This window comes from Vipera ursinii (assembly GCF_947247035.1).
Source record: "Vipera ursinii genome assembly, chromosome: 2".
Lineage (NCBI taxonomy): Eukaryota > Metazoa > Chordata > Lepidosauria > Squamata > Viperidae > Vipera > Vipera ursinii.
Window position 1 is genome coordinate 175245314 of NC_139513.1, and position 16028 is coordinate 175261341.

Genomic DNA, 16028 nt, shown 5'->3' on the forward strand with positions numbered 1-16028 from the left:
GAATAGAATAGAATAGAATAGAATAGAATAGAATAGAATAGAATAGAATAGAATAGAATAGAATAGAATAGAATAGAATATTTATTGACACTTTAAATGTACGCTAATCGGCATTTATTAAAATGAAATTTCATGATATTCAGCTTTCAATAATGAATAATAAATGAAAGAATAATGATAATGGTAATGAATCCATACCTTTCTCTCTGTAACAACCCTTCAAGTATTAGAGAACTTCTATCATGAGTCTCCTTTTCCATCTCTTCTTTAGTCTAAAACCAGTGTTTTACTCCTCAATCCTGATTAGAGAATTCTGGAAATTGAAATCCACACGTCTTAAAAGTTGCCAACTTTGAAGAACATTCCCAGTTCTCCATAGATTTCGGTCTCTAACCTTCTCTTCATCTTCAGGGCGCGTTATTTTCAATGCATTTTGATATTGTAGACTTGGTAACTAGTGCCAACTGGAATAACTATAATTGGAGGAAACATTATAAAAGAGAAGTTGCTTTAAGTCATACATAAGAAAAGCAGAGAGGGTCATGGTTAGAGATATATAAAATTATGCATGCTTTGTAGAAAATTAAGAGGGAAAAAGGTTTATTTTCTCATATTACTTTAAGAAATTTCAGGGTGGTTTTTAGCAGCAGTGATGCAAGCAAGGATAGACTTTGCCTCCCATGGCTGACCTGATGTCATGTTCTGAAATATTTATCAGGATACAATTTTCAGAGAACACAGGTCAGTTATTTTATTTATTTTTAATTTTAATTCCATTTATATCCCGCCCTTCTCCGAAGACTCAGGGCGGCTTACAAGCTTAGCAGTAGCCTTCATTCTATGTATATGCCTGCTTATTAGGGCTTTCACACAAACCCCAAGCGGCATTATTACAAAGTCAGCTTAATTGCCCCCAACAATCTGGGTCCTCATTTTACCTACCTCGGAAGGATGGAAGGCTGAGTCAACCTTGAGCCTGGTGGGACTCGAACCTGCACTAATTGCAGGCAGCTGGTGTTACTTAAGGAGGCATTAGCCCACTGCTCCACCAAGTTAGAATGTTCATATCAGAAATGACAGTGAAAAGTCAGAAGCTGAGGGAAAATTTTCACCCAACTCTGTGCCAATGAAGGACTAGTGTCATCTCAAGAGTCATCAAAATTTAAGAGGGGAAAGCCTAGAAAGTTAATATTGTGGCAAGAATATGAAGTACAATGTGAGAACAGCTAATTGAGAAAATAAGAGTTAATAAAAGGAGATGCTTGCTAAAAATCTAGAAGTAATGAAGAAAATGCTATAGACGTGACAGGAAGGGTAAAAGAAAGACCAGAATTCAAGGACAAAGAAAGTGGAAACTGGCAAGAAAGGAAGACAGTCCAAAAAAGGTTACCTCTATAGGCTGATATCTAAGCTTCATTCAATCTGCTGCTCCATCAAGAGAACCACAAAGATTGTTAATAAAATGTTGACACATGTCCCAAATGTTTTGGATATTTTCTGTGGACCAAACAGACAGGTACAGCATCTTAAGAAGAGCCTCTCCTGAAGACCTTAATTGCTGCTTTGAATTAACCGGTGAAGGCAAGGGTCAAGTGAATTAGTAGTCCTCTTTTTGTCACATATGCTGTCCAAGTTCTCAATGTTTTGTATATTATTATAAGAATTTGAAAATTTTGGTGCTACTTCAGGTGATCTGAAATGTTATAAACAAAAGACAGATATTATGAAAAAAGCCATCTTTGACATTTTACTATTCCTGGCTTAATACTGCCTCACACTCAAGCAGACTGAACCTTAAACAAAAGTGCTCCTAACCCATATTTAAACAACTTTTTCGTTTAAACAACTACAGCATGAGTTGATTAAGCTACAAATTAAACTAGGTCTGCACACACTCCCCAAGTGATGCCAGTTTTATTACATAGACCATCAGTTAAGGAAAAAAAACAGAATGAATGTTAGAAAACATTCAGAGCTTCAGATGCCTCTTTAGAGAAGAAAACAGCTCTCAACAATACAGAAGAATAGTATATTATAGTATGAATTGTTACTTTATCCAATGTTGTTATAAGTGCACAATAAATACAATTATTAGTGCTATTGTGTGAAACCATTTTATCTCTCAAACTCATGTCCTGTTTAAACAGGCGTTGGCAACCAGCAACACAATATCTATTCAATACTGAATTCAACAGTACTTATTCCTGGAATAAAAACACAGTTCCTGGGGAACACACAATATTCTTCTTTTCCAGAAGACGGCTAGCTGCTCCTGATGCTGTTACTTCTGCTTAAAATTGCTTCGCCCCCTTGGGCAGGGTAGAAGGTGAAGGATGAAAAGAGAAGAACTCTCATTATCTAATGCCAGGCTGCCTAGATCAGACTCTTCCTGTCCCACTTATTCATTGGTGCATCAAATTCTGCTTTCAGCAAAAATGTGTTTAGAGCGTGAATCATATGAAAGAGAAAGCTAGGTTAGCTCATGTTTCAGTGGCAGGAAAGTTCTAAGTTTCCTGATCCTAGCTTTCAGATGGAGATGCTCTGAGTAATTTCAGGGACTCTTGCTTTCATATTTGAGAAGACAAAATGAAGCAGAAATTTAGCAGAGCAGCAGAAGTTATCTAACTAGGGACCAATGGGACTGCTGCCATCCTGGCAGTAGCTGACCTCTCTACCAGGCATCTAAGAAGCTTTGTTTCTTCTCACGCAAGTTCAAACAACTGAATACAGATTCCATTCTCAAAGCTGACTGCAGCCATGTGCCTGTCTCCGCTGGTTTTGTGACTGGGGGCACAGAGGCGGCACTGTTTACCTGGGTGGACTGATCATTCAGTGGGCAATGATGCTCTTGGGGCTACTGTGGGCTCAAAAGCAGTTCCAGTAATATGGCCAAGGAACGGACGTTGTTCTCCTGTGGTGTGGTGACAAGATCATACATCTCTTCCCGCTCAATTGTTTCCTAGTAAAGGTAAAGTGGAAACATGAACTGAATCATTGTGAATGAAGACAACACCCTTTGGGGAAGAGGAGAGAGAAGATTTTGTAAGGGTGGCAGTAGGACAGATTTAGTCATGAAGAGATGGCAGCATGTCTATCAACGTCTGTCTGTCTGTCTGCCTGTCTGTCCATCAACAATTCCATTCCCACAAGGAAAATTCCATACCAGGAAATAGTGAAATCCAAATGTAATAGATAATCTCAGGCTTTTAATTAGAGGAACTAGGATTGTGTCTGAGGAGAGGCTGGAAAGGAGGAGGAAGAAGAGAAAGCAGAGCATTGTGAAATCCTTGATTCTGAGAGGTACAACTACATCAGTAACATCAGCTACATTTACAAAGCTTCTTTGAAGCCCAAACCACAAGTTTTCTTCATTAGATAATTCAGCTGTGGCTCAGGGTGATTAATCTGTAAGTGCCATTTGAAATTGGTGAAGTCTGGCTTAAAACTGAAGGCATGTTTCAACAGCGAAAAAAGAACATGAGTCTGCTTTTTGATTGCAACACAAATAAACAATTAAAACCTTCTTCCGAGGTGTGCCAATTCCTCAAAGAACATGTTTATTAGTTACAAAGTATCAGCAAGGTCAAGAGTGAAACCAAGTCTGAATACACAAATAACAATTTCCCAATACAAAGTTAAATGTCCCACCCCTAAGACTATGTAAGCCAGGGCTTTTCAACCTTTTCACCCATTGTAACACTTTTAGGATATGGCAACATCCAAGTACCACCAGTTGCCTAGCAAGGTGTCAAAACCTTGATGACCCCCCCAAAAAAAGGAAAAAAGTGATGAAGTACAGGTAGTCCTCGACTTACAACAGTTCCCTTGGTGACTGTTCGAAGTTACAATGGCACTGAAAAAAGTGCCCCCCAAGCCACAGCTGAGTAAGACACCTGCCTGCCCGCCCGGCAGCGCTCTTCCTCCTGTCATTGTTGTAAGCATTTCTGTTGAGGATTGGCAGCGGGGGTGGGGGGTGTTTGTTTTTTATTCCCCCCGTCTCCTGGGTGGTTGCAGCAGATTTTGGTCACTTCACATGACCCTGGGACACTGGGACTGTCATAAATATGAATCACTTGCCAAGCATCTGAATGTAAATCACAAGACCCTGGAGATGCTGCAACATTCCAGCTGATCGGCGCTTCTTCTGGGCTGAGAAGTGCCAGGATCAGCGCCGAGCTGCAGCTGGAGCCTGGCGCTGATCCTGGTGCTTCCGCTGAGCCCTGACAGCCCTGAAGAAGCGCTGATCCTGGTGCTTCCACTGAGCCCAGCCATCTCTTGCTCAGGCTTGTGCAGTGCTGCCACCTGTTCAGCTCATTCCCCTCCCCTGCTACCATGTTTCTAGGATGGTCGTGTACCACTTGCCAGGTGCCAATGTACCACAGGTGGTACCCATACCACTGGTTGAAAAGCCCTGATGTAAGCAACCACGTTCCCCAATATGATATTTGGCAGCCTTTTTACGCAACGCCCAGTCCCTGGTTGCGGAAGCAGCCAATGACCTTGGTTCCCAAAGAACAAAAGAGTATTTTCACTAACGAAGCACCGGGGCAACCCCCCTCCCTCCATTCTATGTGGCAACCTAGAATGTGAAGGAAAAAATGGCTGCATCCATGCTCATTTGCAGAGTTGACACTTTTGTTCAAATAGGGCAATAGCTTTCACTTCTTGCAGGCTTTCTAATTATTCAAAAGGTTTCTGTACTAAACTTTTTTAATATGCTGACTTATCTGTTTGTCTGTTTATACAGACTTTTATAAATAAAAGTTATTGATGAATTCCAGAATTAACTGATTAAGCACTGTGTTCATGGAAATATGGATGAAGATGGTGGCCATTTCAAACAAAAAACTAACTAAAAAGATAAAATATGCTCTCAGCCTCTTTCCAAGTGTTTCCTTCAAAGGAAAAACCTTGGCAAGATAGAAAAATGTGAGATAGACAGCCAGGTGGATTCACAACTGGCGGATCAACTGCACTGAATAAGAAATCCTGAATGGAACCACATCTTCATGGAGGGAAGAATGTAGTGGAGTACCCCAGAGTTTGGTCTTAGGCCCACTCTCTTCAACATATCCATAAATGATTTAGACAAGGGGATAGAAGGGGAACTCATCAAATTTGCAGACAACACTAACACCAAGGGGAGTGGGGTAGAGCCAATACTCTAGAACAGAGGTCCTCAACCTCTGGGTCACAACCACTACCAAGCCGTGGCCCCTTGGGAACCAGGCTGCCAAAGCAGTTGGCGAGTGTGTGAAGGTTCATTTGAGCACGCATGGGATTTAGGTTGCACGTGTGAAGCCATTCCACTACCATCCACCACTGAAACCACCAAAGCTGCCACCATCGCTATTCCACAGAATCAAAAAGGTTGGGGACCCCTGCTTTAAAAAATTAGATTCAAGATCCAGAAGGGTTTTGATAAACTTGAAAACTGGGCCTTATTCAACAAAATGCATTTCAGTGATGGGGAAAGTAAGGTCTTTCACTTAGGCAAGGCACAATATAGAATAGGTGATATCTGTCTCAACAGTAATGACTGCACGGGGGATCTAGGTACCCTAGTGGGCAATCACTTAAATATGAGCCAGCAGTGTACCGCAGCTGCCAAAAAAATCTAATGCTATCCTAGGGTGCATCAACAGAGGGATAGTATCAAGATCACTTGAAGTGATAGTACCACTTTATACTGTACTGGTAGGACCACACTTGGAACACTGCATCCAGTTCTGGTCACCACAATATAAAAAGGATTTTGAGACTCTAAATAAGAGTGCAGAGAAAAGCAACAAAGATGATAAGAGGCTAAACTGTATGATGAACAGTTGTGGGAACTTGGTATGTCTAGTCTAATGAAGCGAAGGAGTAACATGATAGCAGTCTTCCAATATTTGAGGGGCTGTCACAAAGAGAAGGGGATCAACCTATTTTCCAAAGCACCTGAGGGCAGGGACAAGGAGTAATGGATGGAAGATTATTAAAGGGAGATCCAACCTAGAATTAAGGAGAAATTTCCTGAAAACAAGCACAACCAATTAGTAGAATGGCTTCCCTCCTAGAAGTTGTGGGTACTTCATCGCTGGAGGTTTTCAAGAAGCGATTGGACAAGCAAATGTCTAAAATGATATAGGGTCTCCTGCTTGAGCAGAGAGTTGGAATGGAACACCTCTAAGGTCCCTTCTAACTCTATTATTCTATGTTCTGTGTTCTCCTATAATGAACCTGATTTCTTTTTTTAGAAGCCAAGAGACTATTGCTGTCTTGGCTGCAACAGGCTAACATCATTTTTGCCATATTTGTGATAGGATTTTATTTTAAAAATGTTTTAGACATCCAAAGATTTCAGCTTTATATCACAATACTGCTGGCCAAGGATCAGTTAGTTGTTTGATGGTTCAAATATGAGTAAAGACCATGGCCACATATCCCTCTTTCTATGAGCCTCAGGAAAAAAGTTAATCTCATTGGCTGCTTCAACACCCTTTCAGAATTTGGAATCAGAAAAATTTGATAAATTTACCTTCATTTGTGAATTTGATAAAGAATCTGGTTACTTTCCATAACAATTCCTCACTCTTCTGCACTATGGCAGTGCCTCAGCAAACATTGGAAGACTAAGAACATCCAGTAGTTACCATAAAGCACAATATTGTCACAAACAGGAACAAAAGAGGGATCTCAAATCTTCCTGAGCACATTGCCAAGGTTCAGAAAATGTCAGAGGTATCCCACAAAATCACCCCCATGTGAGTGTAAACCAGTATTTCTTAACCATGCCAACTTTAAGACCCATGGACTTCAACTCCCAGAATTTTTGGACTTGAAGCCCACTCATCTTAAAACTGCCACAGTTGAGAAACAATCACAAAATAGGAATAATTGAAAAAGCAGCATTGAGGAGCTGTTTCTTACTTAGTCGTGTATGATTCAGGGATGAGATTTTTTTGTAGTTCTTATCTAATCAAAGCTTATTGGGAATTTTATTATTGGCAGCATAATAATTCCACAAATCCATTGCTCTTCTGCACTGTCCACAGTACAAAACCGTGCATGTTCCTGATCTTCAATTGCATACTGTGCCTGTATATATGTGACACTCTGATCAGCAAAAAATAGTCCCTAACTTGTTTCCCAGAGATAATGAAATGAAAAGAAAAAAATGCAACATCGGGGGAGAAATTTGAGATCAGCAACTGCAAGAGAAGAGAGAGTAGTAGACTACCAGACACAAACGACACTGCCCAAGAGTCCAGGCACAACAAAATCCACCAGTCAGGAGCTGAACAGTTTCTCAGTGCTATACCAGCCAGACATGATCACAGACTGCAGACTGAATCCTTTCACGCACAGGCTTTCAAGGCTGCACCCAGCCATTACATACAAACCAGCAGAAGTTGCTGTGTAGACTTGTGTCTCTTAAAGAAAATTTTCCCCGAGGACAAGTGCTGAGTGCTTGCCAGCTTCATGTCTTTGAACTTCCAGGCATTGGCCACTGAGGCTCAGTAAGGTTTCCAGTCTTCTGACACGATATGTTGATGATGTCTCTGTGCTTCCCTTGAAAAGTGTTTAATTGAAAGAAAAAAACCAACAAGAGATCAAGCTGATGTCATCATCAACAAAACAATGGATTTGTAAATGTTATTTCAGGCATTAGTAAATATTATTTTTTAAGTCTTCAAAAGCCAAAAATGTGGCTCAGCAGTGTATTCCCATACATAACTTCCCTAACTCAAAGTGAGCAGCAACTTCAGCACACTGCCCAAACAAGGCACTGGTGTCCTCAAAGCGTATCCTGGAGTGAAATCAGAATTTTGCTCGGGCCATGATCATCAGAGCTGTAGACAAAGAACCAAGCATCACCTTGGGCAAAATCATCCAAACCTGGCAGCTAGCAATTCTCCAAGGGTTCAAAGCTCCCAGGCTCCACACAGCTGGAGGGAAGGAGAAAGAGGGAGGAGACATGGGTTAAAAGTCAAGGGTCTCTCCTTTGCACCTCACTGTGAATTGCATATCTGTGCTGCCTGCTTGCCTCTGAAGGAGCACCTGGATTTCCAAATATGAGCCTATATTATGCAGTTGCTGTCTTTCTCTGGGGACGTTTTCACTCTGGACAGCACTGTCTTGCATTGACATTTTCCTCCTATCTGTGGGAGGACAAAAAAATTTTCAGGGCAGAAACAACACTTTGCCTTCACAGCCTGTTTGGGTTTTTGCATGGAGCTTGATGTGTGAGGTCATGTTACCAGGTTAGATGCAACACCATTTTTCCAGTACATTTTCGCTTGACTGTTGTGAGGAGGGTGTTGGTGGTGTTGAGAGGCTTAAGAAATGAAGGGAAGCATGTCACACACACTAAATATCATTTTATAACCACATGGACCAGGTGGGGCTCTTCATCACAGGAGACAGACATCAAAGCAGAGGAAATTTGGAAGAACAGCCTTGAAAACAGCATAATTGTTATTTATCTTTACTTTGCTGGCACTTGAGGGGAATCATTAAGAAGTAAATAATTAAAAACTTGAATGTGGGAAATGAACTTAAAAGTGCCTGGGCTCAAAGAAGCGACTTCACTGTCTGGGTAAACACAGGGTAACTTGACTTAAAATCCAAAGGAAGACAGAGATGTTGACGTTTTGCTCTCGTAGGAAAATTGCTGTGTATTTTTAAGTTTTTCAAAAATGCATTTGCTATTGAACATAAATTGGATTCTCCCAAGTCCCATGCATGATCACATCATTGTTGCATAAGCAGTCTGTTTCTCAACTATGATAATTATAATGCATCTTTTACTGGTTAGATTTCATCTTTGAAATAACAATTTCTTAACCTGGGAAAATTGCTGAATTGTATTGTGATTGTTAGAGCTGACAACTCAGTCCAATTCCTTCCATCATGAACAGCTAAAAAGGTAGATCAATTAGCTAGATTTATGAATACAATTAATTTTTCTCAATGCAATACTTACCCAATCTGTGTCACCTGTTTTTTTCACAAAAGAATGACGTGCTTCTAATTTCTTTTACATGCTGTAACCAACATCTCTCTCTCTCTCTCTCTCTCTCTCTCTCTCTCTCTCTCTCTCTCTCTCTCTGTGTGTGTGTGTGTGTGTGTGTGTGTGTTTGAGTGTCTGTGTGTGTCTGTGTGTGTGTGTGTGTGTGTGTTTGTGTGTGTGTGTGTGTGTGTGTGTGTGTGTGAGAGAGAGAGAGAGAGAGAGAGAGAGAGAGAGAGAGAGAGAGAGAAGGATCAAGGCAAGACTCTGGCTCTCTTCTCAGGAGATCCTCAGGAATCTCCTGAAGAACTGCAAGTGGAGCTCTAGACCAGGGCTTTTCAACCATGGTACGGGTACCACCTGTGGTACATTGGCACCTGGCAGGTGCTACGTGACTATCCTAGAAAAGTGGTAGTGGGGGAGGGGAATGACCTGAACTGGTGGCAGCACCGCACAAGCCTGAGCGAGACATGGCTGGAGCTGCAGGGCTCTCAGGGCTCAGTGGAAGCGCCAGGATCAGTGCCAGGCTCCAGCTGGAGCTCTGCGCTGATCCTGGCGCTTCAGCTAAGCCCAGAAAAAGTGCCGATCAGCTGGAATGTTGCAGCATCCCCAGCGTCTTGTGATTTACATTTGGAAGCTTGGCAACTGATTCATATTTATGACGGTCACAGTGTCCCAGGATCATGTGAAGTGACCACCCTGCTGCAACCACCCAGCAGACGGGAAGGGGGGACAAAAACCAAACACCCCCCCCAAACCCCCGCTGCCAGTCCTCAACAGAAATATTTACAACAATAAAAACCTCGGACAGGAGGAAGAGAGCCGCCAGGCGGGCAGGCAGGTGTATTGTTCGCCTGTGGCTTGAGGGGCACTTTTTCAGTGCCATTTTAAGTTTGAACAGTCACTAAGTGAACTGTTGTAAGTCAAAGACTACCTGTACTTCATCACTTTTTTCCTTTTTTTGTCATCAAGTTTTTGATACCTTGCTAGGTGACTGGTGGTACTCAGATGCTGCCATATCCTAAAAGTAGTACAACGAGTGAAAAGGTTGAAAAGCCCTGCTTTAGACAAACCTAAGAGGGGCATTCCCCACAGCCTCTCTCTCTCTCTCTCTCTCTCTCTCTCTCTCTCTCTCTCTCTCTCTCTCTCTCTCTTCTTTCTTTTCTTTCTTTCTTTCTCTCTCTCTCTCTCTCTCTCTCTCTCTCTCTCCCCCTTCCCCCCCACTCGTTTCTTTTCTTCCCCTTTTCTTTCCTGGAGGATCCAAGTATGATGATAGACTATGTGATTATGAAAAATGGACTTTAACACATTGGGAGCCTAAAATATTAGGGAAGGCAGGTTTGGAACCTGAGACTCACCTCATTCCATCTAATTTTCCAAGGACAAGTTCTATTTGGTACTTATTTCCCTAGGTGCTGGTTTTTTTAAAAAAAAAATGCTGTGTTTCTTCTCAGGCAGGAATGCTGCAGCATGAGAAGAATGCTGCTCTTTGAAACATGTCCTGAAGACCCTCACATTCTGTTTACAACAAATTCTTCTCCTCCTGCACCTTCGAATGCTCCAAAAACAAATTTTCTGAGAAGGAGACTGCAATATGTAAGCTTGCTTTAAGATGCTTTAACACTGTGGATTAGATGCATCCAGAAGGCTTTATAACAAAGGTATCAGATTCAGGTAGAAAAGCCTATGTCTCCCAGGAAAAGAAAACTGGGTTACATAATTTTTGTTGTTGTTATTATTGTTGTTGTTGTTACGAAAGTTATAAAGAAAGAGGATCCAAATTTGCAGTTTGAATTTGAAGAACTACTATATGCATGTTACAGTCAGAGAATGAGATGTCACGCCTGCTTATCAGGCATATCAGGCTTATCAGGCAGATATAGGCCAGCATTGCTAATACTGTATTTTTTCCCACAGTTTCTTGTGGCTTAATAGTTACATAGTAATATTAGGACTGGTTGATTATAGAGGAGCCCTCCCTCCACCTGCTAAGGCTTCAGCAGCTGCTGGACCTGAGCCCAGTGCTGGCAGCTGGCAAAGATAGGCACCTGCTGAGGCTCCTGAAGACACTGGAAATGTTGCAGTTGCCCACGGCCAGAAGTCCTAAACTGTGTACAGCTAAATGTGAACATGAAACTAAGTGAAGTTTTGCAAGTCCCGAAAAGCCAAAGGGCAGGGGGATGAGTGGAATGGCTGCCACAACTCAAATATTCTGGGGATGATCTGCTCCAGGGATGGCAGAGAGGGCCCTCAGCCATCAAAAGCTCTGGCAGACGCAGGAAATTAGCTGGGGGTGGGAGATCTGGGAAGCCCTTTGCCTCAAGACGTGCTAAAAGATCATTGAGGATACTGTGACAATCATTAGTTGTTCTCAGACTTTTGCAGTATTTATAATCCACCCCCCCTCCCAATGGGCACAGGGGAAGTAGGGAAAAAACAAGGCATTCTATATATAAAAGTGAGCCCAAACGAGTTAAAAATCATATAACCCAATGCCTGAGAAGAGCTCAGAATAATTAAGAGCTGAAATTACATTCGAACAAAGTTTAGCTTGTTTACGAAAGATAAGATAGGGGTCCTCACCACGAAGCCACCACTAAAATGGCTTTCGCAGATCTGTGCCTCGTGTGCCTCACAAGAAAGCAGGGGGACCTTCCACAGGCCCTCTAAATGCCTGGACCAGACAGGCAGGTAGGATTCTGGCTAGGCATTGCCTGGTATCCTTGTCCTTTCCTAAATTATATTTCACCAGATTACTACAAAGCTTTGTCTGGGTGAAGCCTTCTTACCTCTGTTCAAGCCAAAATGGTACAAGGTATTTATTTGCCCCTGTGTTGATTGTTGCCACTCTAAAAGGCAGACTGTGGACAACTGTTGTGCTAGTCTGTACTCTTTTCCTTATCCCCATTTAAGAGCATATAAGAATTAAACTATATACTACTGGTTTTTAACTATTAAGATTAGCGGCTGACTGCCATGGTTTCCCTGAGAGGGAGGCAAGGGAAAATCATTTCCAAAAAAGTTGCCTGGGAAAAAAACTGGCTCAAAGACATCCCTCCCCCCACCAAAAAATAAAAAAGACAACAAGGCAGCGTTCTCTCACCCAAACAATAAAAGTAAAAATTATGGCCCTGAAGGAAAACCTGTAATTGGTGACAAACTCAAGCAGAACCTGGCTCCCTTGTTTCACTTAATCACAGACATAGCGCTCTTTCAGAAGTGTGCCAAACCCATGTTTAAAAAACAATGTATACAATGTATATAAGAAGACTTCTTTAATACCTGACCAGCACTTTCTGAAATGCCAGCCGTTCCTTAAGCAGGCAGGTGACGGCATCATCACCAAGGGAATCAGTGAAGCGCTGCGATCAGATCCATGAGAAGAAGAGTCAGGAGAAGAAGAGAAACATTACTTAAAAAGCTGGTACGGTCCAAAATAAATGCAAGCAGCCCAGAGAACGAGACAAAGGCAACGTCCCTGAAACATGTCCTTGCAAAGCCTCGGGATCTCTTTGCGCCCTGGTAAGGGGACCACAGGGAATATCCCCTTTCGGTCTCGGCCACCTGCAATTTTCGAAGCAGCAAGCACTGATGCTATGCCAAGCAGGAGACTGACAGATCGGCGCTAGGAGACAGAGTCTGTTTGGAGCACTATGGGAAGGGAGGAAGGAAAGAAAGAAGCAAGGAAGGAAGGAAAGAAGGGAGCCAGGAAGGAATCTAAAAGAGAACCGCACCCGCTCACCTTCGTATCAAGGGGGCCTCCACAAAAGACGCTTCTCGGAAGGATCCCGGGGCGGGGGGGGGGATTCTGGACAGCGCTGCAGCTCTAAAGCCGCCCCGCCCACCCACCCCTCCCAAGAGCAGCTGTAGTTTGTGCCCCCTTTGATTCGATCAACGGGGACCTGCGCCTCCGTCCTCTTCTTTGGCTAAACTAAGGCCACCCGAGGTGAGCGGTCAACTTTTCTTCCTCTTAGGCCCCCGACTCCAGCGCTCCATCGTACCAAGGACCCTGGCGTTCAGAAACCCACAGATGTGAAGTGTGGGGTTTTTTTCCCCCCCAAATCTTTATTTCTACGCCAGAACTAGGGTCACGCCAGAACTAGGGTCACCGACTTCTTTCCCGGGTAAGCAGTTGGTAGCGTCTGGAGAAGAACTAGATGGCCATGGGTAATGGTATATCATTCGCCTTGGGAAATGCGAGTTCTTTGGACGCCCGCCCGTCTCTCCTTCATCGCCTCCCCCACTTCCTCCCTCCCGCCTGCCTCCGGCATGCTGGGGGTTAACGTCTGGTACTTGGCGAGCTCGTCTGCAAAATCCTCCCTCTGATATCCAAGACCGTTCTTCAAAAAAAAAAGAAAATCAATCTTCAGGGCCCGTGGCCAATAAGAGGAGTCCTGGGCGTGCCAAACGACCAATTGGGTGATAGGACTCGCGCCGATCTGACCCACCCTATCTCTTTCCTGAAAACTGCCCACATATGGGTTGTGTATGTAAGACGTCTACGTATATTTCTCTAAAATAGCGAGGGGTCCGATCCGACGTAGATTTGAACGGAGACCGGGAGCGAAGGGAACCGGCGCCGGATCCGGAGAAGACGGAACGCAGCGAGCGAGCGAGGCACCGGCTCCCAGCCTCCACTAACCCCCCCTCCCCGGTGCAAGGGTTCGCAGGGACGAGGTCTGGAGATCCAGGGCTCCAGGAACTTCGCGGGAGGGTGGGGCTTTTTGTTCCCTGCGCAACAGCGGCACCCCTTTCCCACATTCGTCCGGCCTGAGCCTCGCGCGCCTTAGCAGGGAGAGTTGCCACCGAACGGTCCCACGCGTGGGGGAAAAGTCAGCGGCTAAAGCGGCCTCAGACGACGCGCAGGGGCGGATCGGGACGGGCAGCCGCCCCGCGTTTTAGAAGCGCCCACCGCGCCAAAAAGAAATGCCCCCTTTCTTTTTAGCGGAAGAAGCGGCGGCTCGGCGGCCCAGCCCGCGGCGTCTCGCCGAGAACTTGCGCCTTTCGCTGCCCCGCAGGGTCTCTGCAAACGCCAGAGGGAGGGGGCCTCGCCCACCCACCCACCCCCTCCCTCCCTCCCCGTCGAGCTTTTTTTTTTCTTCTGGGCAGTCGAAAGCGCCTGGCTGGGGAGCGTGACGGCCAAAGAAAGACAAGCCGCCACCCTCTTTCGCCTCGCTCCGAAGTGACACCGGCGGCGACCCGGGAGAAAAAAGACACACAAAGGGAAAGAGAGGCAGCCAGCCAGCCGAGCGTCTTTACGCGCACAGCCCCTCGTTCCCGCTTCGCCCCGGCGCGAGAGAAAGCCGTGAGTACGAGGGGCTTGGGACGGTCCTCAGAGCGATCTGGGAAGATCCGTTTCTGGGTCTGGAATAGATTGCCCCGGCCGCCGCCGCCGTCCCGTCCCCCCCCTCCCCCCCCCGCCTCCCCGCAGGCACCCAGGCGACGGGAGGGAAGGTGGCCGCCGCTCCCTTTGCCTCTTGTCTGCGGTCAGGATCAAGTGGGAAGGCAAAGCCGCGTGACGGCGCGCCCACCGGGTCTTAAATCTCTTGGTCGTAGACGGCCCTGGACGGCGGGAGGGGGGGGGGGAGGGGGAGGGGGAAGGGGAGAGCAGGGGGAAGAAGGGAGATTGCTTTGCCCTCTGTGGCAGACGTAGGCGAGGAGGGGGAGGCTGGAGTTAGCACTTGCGATTCAAATCCTTTTCTGTTTCATGCTTACATGGGATGGGTGGGGAAAAAGGAGACTTTCTCAAACCAGAATAACGTCGCTTAGAGCAGCGTTTCCCAACCTTAGGAACTTGAAGATGCGTGGACTTCAACTCCCAGAATTCCCCAGCCAGCTATGCTGGCTGGGGAATTCTGGGAGTTGAAGTCCACGCATCTTCAAGTTCCTAAAGGTTGGGAAACGCTGGCTTAGAGGGGGGAAAACGGAGTTGGTGAAATTACTTTTTGCCGCACGCTTAGAAAGTGTACAGAGAATACTGGCCCGGGGGGGGGGGGGGAGGATATGGAATGGGGCTGCAGGTTTGTGAAAAGATCTCCCAGCTTCTTGGAGACTTCTGTGACTTTTGTTCCGATTCCATGAACAGGCAGGAGAGCAGTGCTGAACTTACACCCGATCTGAAGCCACCTTGACAAAACTAGCCTTGATATGTGTTGGGGGGAGGGATAGTTCTCACGACTACCATCTTGTCTTTCTGCCCCCCTGTTATGCTGCTGATCTCTCCCAGCTTCTGCATTTGAAATTAGCAACTAGAGTTCTTAAGCCCAAATCTGGCCTAACTGTTGGATACATACCTAAGTAGTTCTTGATGCTGCGCTGTTCTGCTTGCATGCTGAAGTTAAAATCTATCGACTTAATTTCATTGTGCCTGGTGAATTAAATTGCTTTGGCTCAATTGGGACAGAGTTTAGCAATGGCACTGAAGTCTAAGTCCTTAGGTATAAGCTTTGGAAACTTCACTTATATACTAGGCTTGTCCATGATGCTACCAGGGGAAGTTGAATAGCTTTTAAGCTACAATGTTAAACATATTTGTGTCTGATTGTGTGGCTTATGTGTGGATGGTCTATCCACAAATAGATTGGCTATTTCTTTTTTAAATTTCTTTTTTATTTCCTGTATATACTTGTGTATAAGCCCATTCTCAGATGGTCAAACCATCCAATTTTTAACCAAGATACCATGAAAAATGCAGGTTGGCACATTTTTCTGGTAGTTTGATTAAATAATTGAGGGTCAATTTATCAACCAGGTATGTACAGTAAATTAGAAATGTTCAAAGTAAATTAGAGCAGCTGGCAAATTACAAAGGAAGACAAGTGCTCTGAAGAAGCAGTGTTACCTTGGCCCTTCTGAACATACTCTGGTGCCAGGGTTTGTTGTTTTTTTTAATGCAGAAAAGGTCTCTGCAAAAAGAAATTCCAGTGAAGCTTGCTTCTGCCTAAGGAGAGGGTTGCAACCTGAATTTATATGCAGAAAATAGAGACGCTCTTGTAGGAATCAGCACTGGGTTGAGAGTGCCTAAACCTGCTCCAAA

At 44.6% G+C, this 16028-nt stretch overlaps 1 long non-coding RNA gene across 1 annotated transcript; it reads right to left on the reverse strand.

The window, feature by feature from the left end:
* Positions 1-1520: 1520 nt before the first annotated feature.
* Positions 1521-7438, reverse strand: LOC310633915. Its single transcript, XR_014491117.1, has 3 exons — positions 7382-7438; positions 2813-2959; positions 1521-1693 (listed from the first exon to the last, which is right to left on the reverse strand). It is a non-coding gene; the product is annotated as an uncharacterized lncRNA (long non-coding RNA).
* Positions 7439-16028: the final 8590 nt, after the last annotated feature.